The sequence below is a fragment of the Syngnathus floridae genome, chromosome 8 (genome assembly GCF_059516105.1).
Source record: "Syngnathus floridae isolate MCC-2025c chromosome 8, RoL_Sflo_1.0, whole genome shotgun sequence".
Lineage (NCBI taxonomy): Eukaryota > Metazoa > Chordata > Actinopteri > Syngnathiformes > Syngnathidae > Syngnathus > Syngnathus floridae.
Window position 1 is genome coordinate 13,105,001 of NC_142420.1, and position 20,488 is coordinate 13,125,488.

The 20,488-nt window shown below is 47.7% G+C and overlaps 1 long non-coding RNA gene across 2 annotated transcripts in view; it reads left to right on the forward strand.

Annotated features, from left to right (window-relative positions):
- The window catches only part of LOC148394652 (uncharacterized), a 130,107-nt gene that overhangs the window by 2,370 nt on the left and 107,249 nt on the right, over nt 1–20,488 (forward strand). Inside the window, exon 1 of one of the 2 annotated variants that reach the window (XR_015860112.1) lies at nt 1,987–2,034. The exons of the other annotated variant lie outside the window; for it this stretch is intronic. This is a non-coding gene — a long non-coding RNA (uncharacterized LOC148394652). Of the gene's footprint in view, nt 1–1,986; nt 2,035–20,488 lie in introns of those variants that run through there. 2 annotated transcript variants of the gene reach the window in all.

The following is a 20,488-nucleotide window of genomic DNA, read 5'->3' on the forward strand; positions in this document are numbered from 1 at the left end:
CAGATAACATGCCTTGCCCTCGCGTGGATAAGTAACACGGATGATTGATGGATGAATGGATGGATGTCTTCATTGTTGCTTTGGTAACGTGAGAAGGGGCTTCTACTGACTAGCAGCACTTTTACACCTTCTTCCAGTAGGCGTTATTTGCACGCCCAAAACTATGTGGTATTAGAGCTGGTGTTACTAAATTAGAGATTTGTCAATGAGGCTCGTTTACATAGAGGTGCGCAATTTCTCAGACAATTACCTCATTTAAACACGCTCAAATACCACCGGCTCACTGAGACACATTCTGCCTGGCATTGTAGTTCGTGACGCATTTCACCATCTGCGCGTGCTTTGTGAATTAGATGTTGTGGTTTTGCTCTATTTTCCTATTTGTGCCATGCAAAAGCGACACAATCTTTTATTGAATCTGCCTCTGTGTGTTTTATTGTGCAGAACATCCTACCTGCTTATATCCATGCATAAGTATCTTTGCATCACTGCTCCTGGTTGGGGGGAATAAGGGCAGAAAAGGTTTCTCTAGGCTCCCAAAAATAATTTAAAAGCAGTGATTTGACGCCCACCCAAAAGAAAAGCCATCGATGACTGAGAGCTAAACTGTTGCTATAGTTTTGAGCCACAAATGTGCCAATCTCTTGCTAACTTTAAAAAGTGATGATAATCACACCTACCTTCTTTTAAACCCTTTATCATGAGCAAAACTTGAGAAAGCAGATATTTGAGAAGTACAAAAAAAACAAAACAAAAAAACACTTATATTTTGTGAGGACGAAAAGAGTCAATTTATGTGCCCTATTCTTATCTTTTGGCCATTCAAACAACTGTTGGCCTACATGTGAGCAATGCATCGTCACACAACACCAAGGCATTTCGCCGAATAACGCTATAACAATGGCAAAGAGCTGTGAACAGGACAATCAACAATGCTGTGCAATGACTGACTGGACATGATTTAAAATGATGAAATCTCCAGGGATTGCCGGAGATTGTTGAACATATGCATTTGTTATGCGCATTACTTAATTAAGAGCATTTGTTAAGCGCTCTAATTAAGAACCTGGGTCATTTACATCAATGAAAATAAAAGTATGCTTAAAATAATTTTAGCCTTTAAAATATGATTGGTCAAATTTACTTCACTGAGTTTTAATCTCTCGTCAAACATGGTACAATGACCATTGATTGTAGACCAGGTTTGAATACCACACATTTTATGACGCCTGCTAACTAATAATAAAAGATGCAACAAACTATGTAAATAAAGTTAATAAAGTAAAAGAATAGATACAGAGAATGTAAGGAAAGGTAACGCAAAACTGTTTCCTCTTGGCTAACAACAAGACAATGCATGACACTTTTTTTCCCTGCCATTTTATACTGTTTCCTCACCCCCATGAGCTTTTTATGGTAGATGACTGGGTGAGCCTTGAAATCATCAGCCTGCTGTGTTCCGACAGTCCACCCAGATGATTATTAGGGTCAAAAGTCAAAGCTAAATGTTCTCAGACTATGCGGGCAGTCTTGCAGTTGTAGTTGAAAGTAGTTGAAATATTTCAGGGTGCTGTGGCAACTACTCCTGAAGTACAGCTCACTATGCAAGACAGAAAACACAGACATTCATTTAATCAAGTTCAGACTTCTTCAAGTATAATAAATCATTTGACTGTAAGATGGCTATAATTTTGCTTGCTGTTAATACAAAACTGTGTACAGTAATCCCTCGCTACATCGCGGGTTGTTTATCGCAGTTTCACTACATCGCAGATTTTTTTTCCAAATTGAAAAAAAACATGTAAAAGTCAAAATAAAACTTGCCCACACGCCAGCAGAAGGCAAGGAGTTCCCACACAATTGCAGTTCATAAAAAAATGTTAGAATAATAAGATTTCTAAAAACATATGATTGCTAAAAGCTTTGATTTGAGGTAGGGTGATTTATTTTGAAGGCCGTTTTCAGGCGATACCACTTCCCGTTTTACGTTCGTGTACATATGTTGGTTACAGTGGTACAGGAGTCATTGGCGATGTAAGTAGGTCTCCTAACAAGAGAAATTAACGATCATGTATGTCTAACCTTTAGGACAATGTAGTATTGCTCCAAATGTTCGTTTAAATTCCATTAGAAGTCCGTTTTCGCGTGTTAGCGCGATCGCGAATTAGCATGTTTCTGCTAATTTGTTAGCCTGCCCAGTACTTCTTGTTAACATGTTACACGCACACACGTAAACTATTTATATTTTCAATATTTATACAAAATTTTCTGTATGTTATTTATACTATTAATGTACTATTTACATGTTTGAAACAATTATTTAATGTTCTAATAAAATATGCACGTAAATGGTTTCATATACATTTATTGACACACAAAAAATGTACAGATAAAAAAAATGTACAGATGAGAAGGTGACCGTACTTCGCGGATTTCACCTATTGCGGGTGGTATTTGGAACCAATTATCCGCGATAAACGAGGGATTACTGTAGATCATTATTTCCTAAGCATGACAGCACAATTGTTGCTTTTTTAACAAAAGTAAATCAACTTGGGACAAAACTCAAACAAAAGTTCCAGAAATTGTACAGCCAATAATCGTTCCATGTGTCCCTCATTGATTTTGCCTATTGGCATTAAAAATATCTGAGCTCTCTGGCACTCCAGGTCTATCCCAAAAGCTGTTACAAGTCAACAACTCTGACTGCATTTTTAAGTGGTTCTCCTAAAGAGCAGTGTGTGTGTGTGTGTGTGTGTGTGTGTGTGTGTGTGTGTGTGTGTGTGTGTGTGTGTGTGTGTGTGTGTGTGCGTGCGTGTGTGCGTGTGTGCGTGTGCGTGTGTGTGCGTGCGTGCGTGCGTGTGTGTGTCTTAGTGTGTCAATTAAATGTGTGTGTTTGTGTGTGTGTGTGTGTGTGTGTGTGTGTGTGTTAGTGTCAATTGAATTTGCCCCTGTGGTGAGCATTCCTTACTCTCTCTGTTAGCATTCAGCTCACGTAGGTCACAACAGCAGGCTTTTGTGCTCAACAAGGCGTAGTGTTACTGCAGTACAGTAATGTGTGTGTGTGTGTGTGTGTGTGTGTGTGTGTGCGTGTGTGTGTGTGTGTGTGTGTGTGTGTGCGCATGTGTGTGTGTGCGTGCGTGTGTGTGTGTGTTGTGTCCACGGTCCACCCATGTGTGATGTCAAATCAAATCAAATCAATTTTTATTTGCCAAGTTTGAGCATGCCAACAAGGAATTTGACTCCGATACATCTCGTTCTCTGTACAACATTTAGGTAGCTAACAACATTCAGGACAACATGTGCAAAAATTGACAATTATTTTCAAACATCCCCTGATCTTAAACTCCCAGGAGGGCAAGGAAAAACTCAAAACTCCTACTAGGGGAAATGAGAAACCTTGAGAAGATACCACAGATGGGAGGATCCCTCTTTCAGGATGACCAGGCTGCAATGGATGCAGAGAGGACACATAGTACAAATAATATAGACAATTCAAAGAAGAAGCATCGAGAGCAGGATGTTATTGCACAGCAATGTCTCTGAGACCCTAAGAGTGGTGTGAGTTCATCAAAGTGACACCCTGGGGGAAGAAGCTGTCTCTGTGTCTGCTGGTTTTGGCGTACAGCACTCTGTCACACCGTCCGGAGGGGAGTAGTTCAAACAGACTGCAACCTGGGTGAGAAGGGTCTGTAGAGATGTTACTTGCATGTTTCCTGTTCCTAGACAGGTACAAGTCCCAGATAGATAGGAGGTTGGTCCCGATGATCTTTTCTGCAGTCCTGATTGTCCGTTGCAGTCTGTGCTTGTCTTGTTTGGTGGCCGATCCAAACCAGACAGTGACAGAGGTGCAGAGGATGGACTGGATGATGGCAGTATAGAAGGTCTTCAGCAGCTCCTGTGGCAGATTGAACTTCCTGAGCTGTCTCAGAAAGTACAGCCTCTGCTGGGCCTTCTTCCGGACAGAGTCTATGTGGCAGGTCCATTTCAGGTCCCAAGAGATTGTGGATCCCAGGAACTCGAAGGTTTCTGTGTAGAGAATAGTATTACTGTGGATAGTGAGGGGTGAAAGTGGTGAAGGGTCACATGTGAAGTTTACTGTCATTTCCACGGTCTTGAGCGGGTTCAGCTCCAGGTGGTTTTGGCTGCATCAGTGGACCTTCTGCTCCACCTCCTGTCTGTACGCAGTCTCGTCATTGTCTCGGATCAGTCCGATGAGAGTGGTGTCGCCCGCATACTTCATAGCGTCACAGAAGAGTCGCCTGAGAAGCAATCGTTAGTGTAGAGAGAGAAGCAGTGGGAAGAGGACGCACCCCTGGGGGGTGCCAGTATTGGTGGTCCAGGTGTCAGATGTGATGCTCCCCAGCCTCACACGCTGTCTCCTGTTGGTCAGGAAGCTGGTGATCCACTGACGGGTGGAGGCAGGCACCGCGAGCTGGATGAGCTTCTGGTGGAGGATGTCAGGAGCGATAGTGTTGAACGCCGAGCTGAAGTCCACAAACTGGATCCTGGCATATGTCCCTAGGGCAGTGGTTCTTAACCTTTTTGGAGGTACCGAACCCCATCAGTTTCATATGCGCATTCACCGAACCCCTCTTTGGGGGGGATGTGGGGCGTTAGTACCGAACCCCATCAGTTTCATGTGCGCATTCACCAAACCCCTCTTTAGGGGTGGGGGGGTGGGGGTGGTTGGGGGGTTAGGTAGTACCAAACCCCATCAGTTTCATATGCATATTCATCGAACCCCTCTTTGGGGGTGGGTAATGACATACCAGCAAATCAGTGTGACTTCTCCTGTTGCCTTTACAAGACCAGGCCGAACCCTGAAGCCGACTCACCAAACCTCTAGTGTTCGATCGAACCCAGGTTAAGAACCACTGCCCTGGGGTGTTCAGGTGGTGCAGAATGTAGTGCAGCCCCATGTTGACCGCATCGTTCACCGACCTGTTTGCCCGGTAGGCAAACTGCAGGGGGTCGAGCAAGTGACCCGTGATGACCTTCAGGTGGTTCAACACTAACCTCTCGAAGGATTTCATGACCACCGGTGTCAGGGCGACAGGTCTATCGTCATTCAAACCTGTGATGGCGGGCTTCTTGGCCACCGGTACGATGATGGAGCTCTTGAAGCACGAGGGCAGCTCACACAGCTCCATGGAAAGGTTGAAGATCCCTGCAAAGGTGGGTGCCAGCTGTTTAGCACAGACTTTCAGGCAGGAGGGTGACACGCCATGTGGGCCTGGTGCCTTCCTGAACTTTTGTCTCCGTAACATGTGACACACCTTCTCCTCGCGAATCTGAAGTACGGGCGCGGCTTCTGTAAGAGAGGGAGTAGGTGATGACGATGATGGAGGTGTGGACAGGGGGGTTATGGGGGGAAGTGTGTATGGTGTGAATGTCGATTGTAATGCAGGAGTTCCTGTTGTGTGGGTGGACCGTTCAAACCTGCAGTAAAACCTGTTTATCTGGTTTGCAAGCCTTGGGTTCTCCACAGGACGGGGGGTTGGTTTCTTGTAGCCCGTGATGCTCTACAGACCTTTCCACACTGTTGAGGGATCAGGATTGGCAGAGAGGTGTCTCTCCAGGCTCTCCCCATAACATCTCTTGGCTTTCCTAATCTTTCGGTTCAGTGTGTTCCTGGTCTGCCTGAACAGGTCCCGGTCCCTACTCCTGTAGGCCTCCTCCTTGGCTTTGCGCAGCATCTTGAGCTTCGGTGTAAACCAGGGTTTGTCGTTGTTGTACGTGCAGAAGATCTTAGTCTGCACACACAAGTCCTCACAAAAGCGGATGTATGATGTGACAGTATCGGTGAGTTCATGCAGGTCTGAACTTGCAGCTTCAAAAACCTCCCAATCGATGCAGTCAAAGCAGGCTTGGAGGACCTGCTTTTACTCCACTGTCCACTTCCTCACAGTCCTCACCACAGGCTGAGAAGTTTTTAATTCCTGCCTATAGGTTGGGATCAGATGAACTAGACAGTGGTCCGAGAGTCCCAAAGCTGCACGTGGCGCAGAGCGGTATGTGTCCTTTATTACGGTGGAGCAGTGGTCCAGTGTCTCCGTCCCTCTGGTGGGACACGTTATGTACTGTCTGTATTTGGGGAGCTCATGAGTGAGGTCCGCCCTGTTAAAATCACCCAAAACAATGATTAGTGAGTTTGGTTGTATTTTCCTTATTTACCTAATCAGCCAGCAGCTGTGTGGCTTCGATCATATGTGCGTGTGGTGGAATGTAAACAGCCGCCATGACGATCGAGGAGAGCTCACGTGGTGAATAAAATGGCTGGCAGTTTATGAAAAGTGTTTCTAGAAGAGGGCTGCAAGACTCTTTCAACACCGTGACATCAGTACACTAACGTTCATGTCAATTGGAACCATGCATAGGGTCCCAGTCTCCAAGTCCACTTTAATGTCAATTATTAAATATTAAGTGGCACAGTTGACAAGTAGTACATCAGCATCACCATTGTGAAGTTGGTGATTTGAATCCAGGCTCCCGTCTTCCTTAGTGGAGCTTACTGCCTGATAGATCCCCAGGACGCTGAGCGTCCGATGGGTGGGATAAAGCCCAGCATTTATTTAATGACGCTCCAGTTCCCCGCAGTGTCCCCTTTACGCATCTCTCATCAAGGCAGTAGACATATTTTATTAGACATTTTACATTGGACATATATTAGATACTTACCTATCCAGCCTGTTATAGACTGCATCACACCTGATTCAAATCATCAGGATTGTTATCAGGCTTTTGCAAAGCCTGCTGAGAGGCTGTGTTGGAGAAAGGATACACATAAAACAGGCTGAATAAGGGCTCCAATGGATAAACTGTGATCGCCCCCTCAAGTGACTCCCACCAAGATATTAAGGAGGGTGGGCGTGGCCATATTCCTCATTAATTATTTCTCCTAAATGAATGATTAAAGTAGAATATGATAACTATAAATACGGAACCTGGCTTTTGCGTTCTTATAGACGGATAGACACGCTTCAGGCAGACACTTCAATAGTATAGGACACCATACACCAATTACTTTGATCCCTCACCCCACTACCCTAAGAGCACAGGTACTGACACTAAGGGGCAGGAGAGTGCATTTTGGGAAAATCCTAGCTCCCCAAGTCATAGCTGCCCTAAACAACAAGCCTCACTGAGTATTGTGTTGTAATATTTGTTGAGTTTTGTACAGTTTTGAGTCTAAAACTGGACACCATCAAATCATTAGTTTTCCCCCCAGAATTAAAGTGGCAGGTTTCACTATAGCCATTTAGAGTTACATTTTCAGAGTTAAGACTATCTGCGGTAAGTTAAAAACAGCAAAATTGTGCCCACCCCTACTTGGAGTCTCTTACTGTGGGCAACTCCAGAGTGGAAGAGAGTCCAACCCCTCTCGAGAGGACTAGTACCAGACCCGAGATGTGTGTGTAGGCGAACCCAACTAGTCAGAACCGCTCTGCCTCACACACCCACTCAGGCTCCTTCCCTGCCAGAGAGGTGACATTCCATGTCCCTAGAGCTAGCTTCTGTAGCTGGGGATCGGACCACAAAGGTCACCACCGCCTTTGGCAGACGCCCCGCTCACAAAGCACCCAACCCCATTGACCCTTCCCACCGGTGTTGAGCCCATAGGAAGAGGACAATGCCTTTTCGGGCTGTGCCAGGCCATGGGTGCAGGCCCGCCATCAAGCCCCACCTCAAGGCCTGGCTCCAGAGGGAGGCCCCGGTGGCAAGGCAATGCCAAGCCCATTTATTTTTCTCATCACGGGTCATTTGAGGGGTGCTCTGGTGACCTGCGTCCAAGCAAGGGAAAACTGTTCATTTATGTTAGCAGAGCTGGCCGGAAAACCCGATGAGGAACTGAAGACATTGACCAGATGATCACCTGCATCCAACACAGGCAGCAGCGGTGGCCAGAAAAGCCCGGTGGGTTGTAGAAGGTTGACATGCGGGCAGTGGGTCCAAGGTGGTGCTTACTGGATGAGTAGGACAGCTGGTTTGTGTCAGTCCTGACCAAGGTGTGCAGCTATCCTGATGGCTCAGGCCAGGCTCAGGAAGCACACACTGAGGTGCAGGCAGTAGGGCCCAGGTGGCGCAGAGTTGAAGGGATGGATGACTGGCTTGGGACGGTCCTGACCGTAGCACGCAGCCCTGGCAGGCTGAAGGATCCGGGCGGCGCTGAGTGGACGGGCAGGAATGCTTGTGGCGTTTTGAGCCTGACTCACCATCACCCTGTGAGTGGACGACCGTGGCGGAGAGGCGGCGGTGGAGGGAGAGCATCCAGTGGGGAAACTGCGCAGCTGGTCCTTGCAAAGGTGTGCTGCAGCCATCCTTGGCGAATGGCAGGAATTAATCTGTCGTCTTTACACCATGGTGGGCCGACATTATGTCAGCGTCTCACCAATGTGGCACCAATGTGAGGAATACATCTTTATTCCATGGCTATCATCAAAACGACAAAGACAGCATAATGTCACAAAGGACAAGCATCTCACTTCACCCCTAACTGCAGGCCTGTTTGGTGTGAGGCCTGGTCCTGTGGTCCATCACAATATTACAATATAATATACAAGTGTTCCTTTACATTTTCTGAGAGGGCCAACATGCTTGATTGTTTAAACAAAGTAAACCTCTAGTAATTTAATGTTTCAATCCAACAAATGACACTCCTCCACCAATCTAGCTACAGCCTTCATTAGGGCAAACTTCTAGTTTCTTCATGCAAAGCTCACAGTGTTTATTTTCAAACTGCTGGTACATTGAATTGATACTTTTTGAAGCTGGCACCAGACATCACTGCTCCACCCCTGACATGCATTTTTTTTATCTTCCCATATGTGGGAAAATCTGCTTTTGTTCTCCCTCTGTTTAAAGAAGGAGATCCTACTGTCTTTAATAATTATACGCGTATTCTTCTGGGCAAAATAATGGAACCTTCAATCAACTTACGATTGAAAGATTAATATTTTTTTTAACTGAATATCTGTCTGTGTTTGTTAAGGGCGCAGCAGGGCACAGGCATTTCATCATTTATATTACTAGTGAAGAGAGAGCAACAGCATATTCAAATTTATATACTTTTCATACTTTTATGCTGTTATATTTATGTCAATCAATGTGTACATATTCCTTTTAATTTCTATATTTTATCATGTCAATCAATGTGTAAATACTCTGAATAATTTATACACACATAGTTATGCAATCAGAACACTGAACTTTGAGGTTGTTGTTTCATCTACTGAAGTGCATTGTGTACTGACTGCCGTAAAACAACCCAAGATCTTGCAAATAAAGAACCAACTATTACTCCACATCTTTGTTTTCCTTGCTCAACGACGGGCATCTTGAACCAAATGCAACACTAGGTTTAATCACATAGTAAATCCCAGTTTTCACTTCTACCTTGATGTCACAGTCGTGTACTACTATGCATCTTGTTAAGGATCGGACAGTACAGCCAAGTGCGTAGCGACGGACTTTATTGGAAGGGGATGATGGGAACAGCTGGCGCTGGAGCGGCGATCGGGCTGGAGAGGACAAACGATTCTGCGGGGGTTTCGAATAGTCAAGCGAGTCAAGTTTCTCCGGGACTGATGAGCGAAGCAGCATCAAGGGACAGACTGGCACTCGGGTCTGCGCTGGCGGCGCTGATATAGCGCTGTCCATGAACCCGTGGCAGGTGACGGTGATTCCACTGACAGGGGGGCGTGGTCCCGTCGCAGGTGGCACCAGCACGTGACAGAACCCCCCCCACAAGGGACGGCTTCCGACGTCCGCAGGAACCGAAAACAACAAAACAAAAAAAAAGGAAGGCAATACCCCGGGCGGCCAGGTGGAGGGGTCAGCACACCGCTGAAACGTCCGACACCTCGCCAGACGCAGGATCGACGGGCGCGGGGGCAGAAGACCCCGGTACCGGTGGGCAAGACCTCCCCGGACCCTCACCCCTGGTCCCCTCGTCCCTCCTCGGGCGCCCGCGCCGAGGACCCGGTTGGTCCGGATGACAGCGATGGAACTCCGCGTGAGCTCCGGCCTTTTAACGGGCACCCCGCCACCCGATGACCCCCTTCCCCACAGTAAAAACACAAGCCCAGTGAGAGGCGTCCACGGTGCTCCTCCGAGGGAACCCGAGCCCCTCCCAGATCCATGGGCTCGGCGGGTGGTGTGGTTGACGGGGCCCCAGCAGACGGAGGAATGTGGCCACGCGGATTCCGCGGGGACCTCCTCTCCCGATCGCGCCGCCGCATCCGGATCCGCCGGTCTACTCGGGCCGCCAAGTCGATCGCGCCCTTCAGGGTTCGTGGGCGATCGTAAGACACCAGTTCGTCTTTCATATACTCAGCGAGGCCGTTTAGGAATGTGCTAACGAGCGCTGGCGCGTTCCATCCGCTGCTGCCGGCCAACGTCTGGAACTTAAGGGCGTACTCCGCGACCGATCGGCTACCCTGACGCAGCGTCGCCAGTTCCTCGGCGGCGTCTTCGGCGGCGGATCCCAGGTCGAACAGGCAGAGCAATTCCTCTGCGAAGGCGTCGAAGGAATCGCATGCCGGGGCCATCCTTTCATACTCTGCCAAACCCCATAGCCGCGCCTCGCCCGTGAGGTGGGTTAGAACGAACTCGACCTTGGCTGATTCTGACGCAAACGTGACGGGCTGGAGGCTGAACATTATGCGACAGTTGGTCACAAACGCCCTCACGTGCTTGGGATCGCCGTTGAACTTTTCGATGTTGCCGAGGCGGGGCTCCGGGACGTCCACGAGCCTCCTGGCCTCGGCAGACGGGCGGTGCGGGGGTGCCGTGACAGCCGGGGACGCAGCCACCGACAGTCTCTGGAGGGCTTGGGCCATCTCCTGCTGCTGCAGCTGTTGTTGCTGACCAATCTCAATCAGGTGCCGGATGTCGGCGGACAGGCTGCTGATGGCGGTCTCGGCTCGCTCCAGTCGGCTCAATGCCGTCTCGTCGTTCGCTGGCTGCATAGCGTTGGCCAGTCTGTACTGTTAAGGATCGGACAGTACAGCCAAGTGCGTAGCGACGGACTTTATTGGAAGGTGATGATGGGAACAGCTGGCGCTGGAGCGGCGATTGGGCTGGAGAGGACAAACGATTCTGCGGGGGTTTCGAATAGTCAAGCGAGTCAAGTTTCTCCGGGACTGATGAGCGAAGCAGCATCAAGGGACAGACTGGCACTCGGGTCTGCGCTGGCGGCGCTGATATAGCGCTGTCCATGAACCAGTGGCAGGTGACGGTGATTCCACTGACAGGGGGGCGTGGTCCCGTCGCAGGTGGCACCAGCATGTGACACATCTGGGTTAAGATTAAACATGTATCCCATCTCTGACTACCAACAAGTTAGTGATGACACAAGTGAACAAAGATAATATTACGCAACAAAGAATTTACGTGTGACCTGGTCCCAATCTTCGCCACACAGACCCTCCCCTCCTCCCGAATACCCAGAGGGACACTCATAACAAAAAACCTCAAAGGGTCCAGTATCCGGCACAGAGGCAGCATTTGGCACAGAGGCAGGTGGATGACCTGGACAGCGCGAGTTGCCATCTACGATGCGAGCAATTTGGCGGGGGGATGACTCTTACTGTGCCAGTTGCAGTCAATAGTGTGAGTCGATGGAATGTGGGCATCGTTCCTCACAAAAACAGGAGAATATGTTCACAGTGTCTTGGGTAGTCGGGTGGGGTGTTTGTTGATGTGCGTCTGCACCACCGGGCAGTACCTAACAGGAGTCAATATTGCGGATGTCAGGTGGAAGTGTGTTCCAAAGTTTGGGAGTAGAGCAGCTGAAAGCTCTGCTTCCCATAGTGGTGAGCCGGGCATAGGGTACAGTGAGGTGGATGGAAGATGAGGATCTGAGGGAGCGGGTGGAGGTGGCTGTGTGGAAGAGTTGAGACAGGTAGGGAGGGGCAAGGTTATGGATAGCTTTGAAGGTATGGAGGAGGATTTTGAAAATAATGCAGTATTGAATCGGAAGCCAATGCAAGTTCTGTAGGACGGGGGTGATGTGACGGAAGGAGGGGTTTTGGGAAATGATTCGAGCAGCTGAATTCTGGAACAGTTGGAGCTTATGGATTGATTTCTGGGGGAGACCGAAAAGGAGAGAGTTTACGGAGGACTCATTGGTTATTGGCTTGTGGATGCATACCGCAACCCTAGTCAACCTCAGTTTGTTGCAGTATAGCTTCTATTTCATGCACCTTTTACTCCGGTGCGCCCTATATATGAAATAATTTCTAAAATAAAAAATTCAATGAGGGTGCACTTTATAATCCAGTGCACCTTTTGGTGCGAAAAATACGGTACATACATACATACATACATACATACATACATACATACATACATACATACATACATACATACATACATACATACATACATACATACATACATACATACATTTTCTGTACCGCTTGTCCCCATGAGGGTTGCGGGCGCGCTGGAGCCTATCCCAACAATCATCGGGCAGTAGGCGCAGGACACCCTGTTGTTAGTCAATTGCGGGGCACACAGAGACGAACAATCACGCGAGTCTTGAACTCACACCTCCGGGCAATTTGGAGTGCTTATTCAGCCTACCATGCATGTTTCGGGGATGTGGGAGGAAACAGGAGTGCCCAGAGACGGAAGAACACACAAACGCCACACAGGGAGGGCCGAATCCGCACCCTCTGAACTGTGAGGCGGATGTGCTAACCAGTAATCCACCGTGCCACCCCAGATAAATAAATAAATAAATAAATAAATAAATAAATAAATAAATAAATGAATGAATGAATGAATGAATGAATGAATGAATGAGTGAAATGCTTACATTATGTCTTACATAGGGCCCTAGATAAAAAGACTTAATTGCAACATATGAAACTTGAATTATAAGGACTTTAATGAACTTCAAAGAATCTTGATCATTCGGACACTTGGACGAAAAAAAATATATATACGTATGCACTGCCATGTTGTTGCTGTATACAAATTAGAATGTCACTCTTGGTTTTTTTTTTTTTTTTTGTGGTAGCAAAAGTAACATATAGAAGTGTAATTATGGAGCTAGGTAATCTAAATTCCTGCTATGCGCTTTATTTATTGTTCTCTTATTTGTTTGTTACTCATGTGCAATGTTCTCTTTTGCACCATTTCTATGTGGGCTACCGGAACCTGAATTTCCTGAGGGAGCAATCCCATGGGATGGATAAAGTTGAGTCTAAGTTTAAGTCTAAGTGCATATGCAATACAGTAAAACAAGAAGGCATCAGTGGAGTAGTGTGTGTTAAAGTTAAAGGCCCAATGATCAGCGTCACACACACATCTGGGTGTGGTGAAATTTGTCCTCTGCATTTAACCCATCCCCATGTGATTTTAATCCATCCCCTGGGGGAGAGGGGAGCAGTGAGCAGCAGCGGTGCCGCGCTCGGGAATCATTTGGTGATCTAACCCCCCAATTCCAACCCTTAATGCTGAGTGCCAAGCAGGGAGGCAATGGGTCCCATTTTTATAGTCTTTGGTATGACCCGGCCGGGGTTTGAACCCACAACCTTCCAGTCTCAGGGCGGACACTCTACTACTAGGCCACTGAGCTGGTCACAAGTTGATGTTGATGAAAATAAAAATAATTCACAATAATTAATAATAAGGTGGCATAAACAGAGTACCCATAATACACAAAAACTACATCAAGGAAGCATCACACAAAACTGAACAGAGTTTTCATACACAGCAAAAATATTATATTTTGTGGCTGAAATGCACAACAGGTTGTTCAGTGATACCTGAGCATCAAGACGACAACAACATGCAAGTGTGTTGCTTTGAGACTGAGCTGGTGTGGGAGCCTGTCACTTGAAGAGTCAGGTCATCTTACCATGGAGTCAGACTTCACTGTAACTTAAACCTGGCACTCCTTTTCCTTTTACTGCTCAACTCATTCTCAAATATACACACACTTTCACAAACACTTCACAATACAATAGGCAGAATTGAGGGTTTTGTTACAGGGAGAGTCTATACAGATGAGGCTGGATTTCACATTATAATTCAAGATCTCACTAAATATTTTTTTAAAGGTAAAAATGGTAAAGACCCAATGATTGTCACACACACATCTGGGTGTGGTGAAATTTGTCTCTGCATTTAACCCATATCCGAAGGGAGCAGTGAGCAGCAGCGGTGCCGCGCCCGGGAACCATTTGGTGAACACTCCAATTCCAACCCTTAATGCTGAGTGCCAAGCAGGGAGGCAATTACTTTTTATTCCTAAATAACCCAGTTTGAAATGACATTTAAGCATATAATTAGGTTCCCTCAAGGAAAGCACATGAATATTCACGGAGGCTTTTCAATGACAGCTTTACAAACCTTCGTCAATATTGATGCTGCAAAATTGGGAGAGTAACTCTGATTTGTTAGAAACGGGTAAACCTATACACCTAGCGGTGTGGATTTTATTCATTATCTTATTATTATATATTATATTATTCTTATTCAAGCTGAACAACGAAGCGACAGTGAGGAGTTTACTCGACGGCCTGCCTGGCGTACAGTGGACTTTTTATCTCATATGGCGGCTTATTAAAGTCACCTAGTGAAAATATTAAAGTCACCTAGTGAAAAGAAAGAGGCCATCCATTCAATAACAGGTGGTAAAAGGGACGTCTTTCTCAAAATCATGACGTCACCCGTTCTAACATGGCGCCATGCATTAAATGTAGAGAGGGGAATTACTTTGGCAAACACGACGAGACAAAAATGGGGACACCAGATATTAACCAAACTTTACATTATTATTCCTTTCTCCAGCATGACCTCAATGTATGACCTCCGGAGGTACACTTTAGTACTCAATGTATTATGAAACAATACGAAATAAAGTAGTGTAGATGTCCATTACATCGGATGAAGTGCTCAGTCTCCCATAGTCCTATGGCAGCGCCTACTAGGAGGTAGTCCACCTCAGATTTAGTCCTGGTCAGTTGGTGCAGAATCCCGACAACAACTGTCAGGTGTGCAGTTCCCTAACTTATTGTTACATATATACACATATATACAATATTGTTTGCAAAAAATAACAAGCTATATTGTTAGACAACTACAATTTGTAATTTTGTTTACCAAAGAACCCTTGAGAAATTGATTGGCTGCACAATTCAACAAAGTTGTATGCTTGTTTGTGTCCTGTTATTGAGTGTGTATGTTGACAGTTCCCAACTGCTGGTGAGCATATAATGCAGTCCAGAGGCTGGTAGCAGAGCAGAATTTTGGGGGTCAAAGGTTGGATTACAGCGAACCCCTGGAGGGATATTAACCTTTGAGCCCTGTCTGCATAATTGTGTGTGTGTGAAAGAGAGTAGGAAAGGGGGGCATAGGAAATCAATGTGTTTTTGAAATAAAATGATGAAAGTGATTTGGTTTATTTTCCTATTGACTTAAAACAATGAATTTCAGACAAGAGGCCAACATTTCAGCTTTTATTTATTTATATTATTATATTTATATTATATATTATTTATTTAAGCTTTAACTTTAGATTTCCACATCTTAGAGGTTATGTGTTAATGTTTTGTAGGTAATTACAGTACCATCATTTTAAGTGAATGCAAGTATTTAGTGCTTTAATGTTTGCTTGCAGTGACTGCATTAAGTCAGTGATCTGCTAACATCAACTTTTGCATTCTTCTTTGGAGAAGCTTTTCCTGGTTTCCAGCACAACCTCTTTCAGTTGTTGTTTGATGTGATGTGGGAATGGGTACTTTTTTTGACACTGACATGGCCTTTCTAATCCTTCTAACCTTTGCCTACCTGCAAAGTGTATGCATTTTAAGTGTCCTAATACGCAACGTGGGCATCATCCTCAGTCCCTAAGTTTTCTGTCCCTATTTCAACCTCAGCCAGTTGGTCCCCATCGTCGTCGAGAACGAACTTACTGGCACCACATTAGTCAGTCAGTTAGTTAGTTAGTTAGTTAGTTAGTTAGTTAGTTAGTTAGTTAGTTAGTTAGTTAGTTAGTTAGTTAGTTAGTTAGTTAGTTAGTTCCTATTTGAACATTGTGCGACAAGTTCTCTCCATTTGCTCCGGTCACTGCCGATCCTTTTTGCTCCATGCCAGCTGACTCCCATCTCTCTTAGGGCTTCCTTGGCTGTTTGTCTCCACGTCTTCTTTGGCCGCCCTCTCTTCCTCCTCCCCGCTTCTGGCATCCAGTCCATTGCCACACTCGCCGGTCTCTCTCTTGGCAGTCGGAGTACGTGCCCAGCCATTCTCCTTCTCCTGTCCGAGACTATGTCGGACAATGGCGCTACCCCTGCTCTTCTCATCACCCCTTTATTGGTGATGTAGTCTCTCCATGAGATCCTCAAGATGTATGTGAGGCACCGTCGATGGAAGACATCACACCACATTACTGCACACAAAAGGGAACAAATACAAATTCATATAGAGTAAAATACCCACGGATGGCTATATCTGCAAACACCACACAGGATGGCTGGAGCCGGAATCGATCTTCTAAACTATGGCAGATGAGGGTGGACGTGCGGACCAGTGCTACTCTGTTCCACCCATTTTACTTTTTCTGTGATGTGGAAATTTGGTTTGAAATGCTGATTGGCTTGCGCCAATGGGGAACGAGCTGGGGCGACGTGGATCAAATACCCCTCTGCTAACATATACCTGTTACAAAGTTAACATTTTTTTCAACAGTGCAACACCATAGTAGTAATAATTACATTAGATGTTTAAGAAATATTTCTACCTCCAGGCAAGGGGTTAGGAACTATGGTCCTACAAGGGCCATATCCTGCCTGATTTCCATGACTCTATGCTGCAACACACTTACCTGATCAGCTCATATGCAATTTCTGTAGAAACCTGAAATGATCCTGGTCTGCAGCAGGGAAAGATGGAAAACGGGCAGGATATGGCTCTTGTACCCCTAGACCATGAACAATTCAATGATTGTGTGGTTGAGGCGTGCAAAGTGTTTTGTGTCATGATATTTTTAAAACAAGTTTTTCATTGCGGAAAAAACCAAAGTTTTACTGAAGAGACTTACTGATTAGCTGAGCACATGCGATGTCATGCTGAGTGTATTGAATTGTACAGTCAGCTAGTGTGTGTTGGCTTTGAAACATCTGTCAGCATGCTTGTCATAAGGTGAATTAGCTGCAGTCTGTAGAGTGTGATTCAAGATTCAAGAAGATTCAAGAATTTTTATTCGCCATGTTTGAGCATGCCAAACAAGGAATTTGACTTCGGTACATCACAGCGTCTGTTCAACATTTAGGTGACAAACAACACTCAGGTCATGTGCGAAAATTGACAAATATTCTCAAATATCCCATCCATCCATCCATCCATCCATCCATCCATCCATCCATCCATCCATCCATCCATCCATCCATCCATCCATCCATCCATCCATCCATCCATCCATCCATCCATCCACCCATCCATCCATCCATCCATCCATCCATCCATCCATCCATCCATCCATCCATCCATCTATCCATCTTCTTCCGCTTATCCGGGGTCGGGTCGTGGGGGCAGCAGCTTCAGGAGGGACTCCCAGACTTCCCTCTCCCCAGCTACTTCATCCAGCTCATCCCGGGGGATCCCAAGGCGTTCTCAGGCCAGCTGAGAGACATAGTCTCTCCAGCGCGTCCTGGGTCGTCCCCGGGGTCTACTACCGGTGGGACATGCCCGGAACACCTCCCCAAGGAAGCATCCTGATTAGATACCCGAGCCACCTCATCTGGTTCCTCTCAATGTGGAGGAGTAGCGACTCTACTCCGAGTCTCTCCCGGATGACCGAGCTTCTCACCCTATCTCTAAGGGAGAGCCCGGACACCCTGTGGAGGAAACTCATTTGTATCCTGGATCTCGTTCTTTCGGTCACGACCCATAGCTTGTGACCATAGGTGAGGTATATGAGCGTAGATCGACCGGTAAATTGAGAGCTTTGCCTTTTGGCTCAGATCTCTCTTCACCACAACGGACCGGTACAGAGTCCGCATTACTGCCGACGCTGCACCGATCCGCCTGTCGATCTTGCGCTCCATCCTGCCCTCACCCGTGAACAAGACCCCAAGATACTTAAACTCCTCCACTTGGGGCAGGATCTCATCCCCGATCGGAGAGGGCATTCCACCCTTTTCCGATCGAGGACCATGTACTCGAATTTGGAGGTGCTGACCCTCATCCCGACCGCTTCACACTCGGCTGCGAACCGCTCCAGTGAGAGTTGGAGATCACGGCCTGAAGAAGCCAACAGCACCACGTCGTCTGCAAAAAGCAGAGACGCAATGCTGAGGTCCCCAAACCGCACCCCCTCAACGCCTCGGCTGCGCCTAGAAATTCTGTCCGTAAAAAGTATGAAAAGAATTGGTGAGAAAGGGCAGCCTTGGCGGAGTCCAACCTTCACTGGGAACGAATCCGACTTACTGCCGGAAATGTGGACCAAACTCTGGCATCGGTGATACAGGGACCGAACCGCCCTTATCAGTTCGCTCGGCACCCCGTACTCCCGAAGCACCCTCCACAGAACCTCCCGAGGGACACGGTCGAACGCCTTCTCCAAGTCCACAAAAGACATGTGGACTGGTTCGGCGAACTCCCATGCACCCTTGAGGATCCTGCTGAAGATGTAGAGCTGGTCCACTGTTCCACGGCCAGGGCGAAAGCCACACTGCTCCTCCTGAATCCGAGGTTCGACCTCCCGACGGACCCTCCTCTCCAGTACCCCTGAATAGATCTTACCAGGGAGGCTGAGGAGTGTGATTCCCCTGTAATTGGAACAAACCCCCCGGTCCCCCTTCTTAAAGAGGGGAACCACCACCCCAGTCTGCCAATCCAGAGGTACTGTCCCCGATGTCCACGCAATGTTGTAGAGGCGTGTCAGCCATGACAGCCCCACAACATCCAGAGCCCTTAAGAACTCCGGGCGGATCTCATCCACTCCCGGGGCCTTGCCACTGAGGAGTTTTTTTAACTACCTCAGTGACTTCGACCCCAGAGATTGGAGAGTCCGCCTCAGAATCCCCAGGCCCTGCTTCCACAATCGAAGGCGTGTAGGTGAAATTGAGAAGGTCTTCGAAGTATTCTCCCCACCGATTTACGACGTCCCGAGTCGAGGTCAGCAGCACGCCATCCCCACTTTAAACAGAGTTGACGTTGCACTACTTCCCCCTCCTGAGACGACGGATGGTGGACCAGAATTTCCTCGAAACTGTCCGGAAGTCATTCTCCATGGCCTCGCCAAACTCCTCCCACGCCTGGGATTTTGCCTCAGCAACCGCCGAAGCCGTGTTCCGCTTGGCCATCCGGTACCTGTCAGCTGCCTCCGGAGTCCCACAGGCCAAAACGGCCCTATAGGACTCCTTCTTCAGCTTGACGGCATCCCTTACCGCCGGTGTCCACCAGCGGGTTCGGGGATTGCCGCCACGACAGGCACCAACGACCTTACGGCCACAGCTCCGGTCGTCCGCCTCAACAATGGAGGCGCGGAACATGGTCCACTCGGACTCAATGTCCCCCCGCCTCCCCCGGGACGTGGGAAAAGCTCTGCCGGAAGTGGGAATTGAAGCTCTTCTTGACAGGGTATTCTACCAGACGTTCCCAGCAGACCCTCACAGAGCGTTTGGGTCTGCCAGGTCGGACCGGCATCTTCCCCCACCATCGGAGCCAATCCACCACCAGGTGATGATCAGTTGACAGCTCCGCCCCTCTCTTCGCCCGAGTGTCCAAAACATGCGGCCGCAAATCCGATGACACGACTACAAAGTCGATCATCGAACTGCAGCCTAGGGTGTCCTGGTGCCAAGTGCACACATGGACACCCTTATGTTTGAACATGGTGTTCATTATAGAAAATCCGTGTCGAGCACAGAAGTCCAATAATAGAACACCGCTCGGGTTCAGATTGGGGGGGCCGTTCCTCCCAATCACGCCCTTCCAGGTCTCACTGTCATTGCCCACGTGAGCATTGAAGTCACCCAGTAGAACGATGGAGTCCCCAGAAGGAGCGCTCTCCAGCACTTCCTCCAGGGACTCCAAGAAGGGTGGGTACTCTGAGCTGCCGTTTGGTGCATAGACACAAACAACAGTCGGGACCCGTCCCCCCCACCCGAAGGCGGAGGGAGGCTACCTTCTCGTTCACTGGGGTGAACCCCAATGTTTAGGCGCCCAGCTGGGGGGCAATAAGTATACCCACACCTGCTGGACGCCTGTCACCGTGGGCAACTCCAGAGTGGAAGAGAGTCCAGCCCCTCTCGAGAGGGCTTGTACCGGAACCCAAACTGTGTGTATACGCAGTCTGACTATGTCTACTCTGAACTTTTCTGCCTCGCACACCAGCTCGGGCTCCTTTCCAGCCAGAGAGGTGACATTCCATGTCCCAAGAGCCAGCTTCTGCAGCCGGGGATCAGACCGCGAAGGTCCCTGCCTTTGGCCGCCGCCAAGCTTACACTGCACCCGACCCATTTGGCCCCTC